A 334-nucleotide genomic window follows, 5' to 3' on the forward strand; every position below is an offset into this window, starting at 1 on the left:
GCCGCCTGGGCCTCACCTACAAACACACTCGCTCCGGGTCACGACTCCTTCAGGTGAGTCTTTGGGGACACGTCTGTCGAAAGGTCTCGGCTGTGGAATAACTGGCACACTTTAGGGCGCGTATGGGGGGCGTCGTGCTGGCAACGCTTTCGGCCGTGTACTTGTTTCGAAGGCGCTGGCGGAGGCGATGGAGTTAGCTGAAGGGACGCTTTGAGGAGCTTTTACTTGAACAGCACAAAACCAATGACCAATAGAAAATAAATTGAATCCCAATGAAACTTTTCTAAATTGATAACCAAATAACATGCGGTAAATGAATAGCCAGAACTGTGCA

The sequence above is a fragment of the Penaeus monodon genome, chromosome 28 (assembly GCF_015228065.2).
Source record: "Penaeus monodon isolate SGIC_2016 chromosome 28, NSTDA_Pmon_1, whole genome shotgun sequence".
Lineage (NCBI taxonomy): Eukaryota > Metazoa > Arthropoda > Malacostraca > Decapoda > Penaeidae > Penaeus > Penaeus monodon.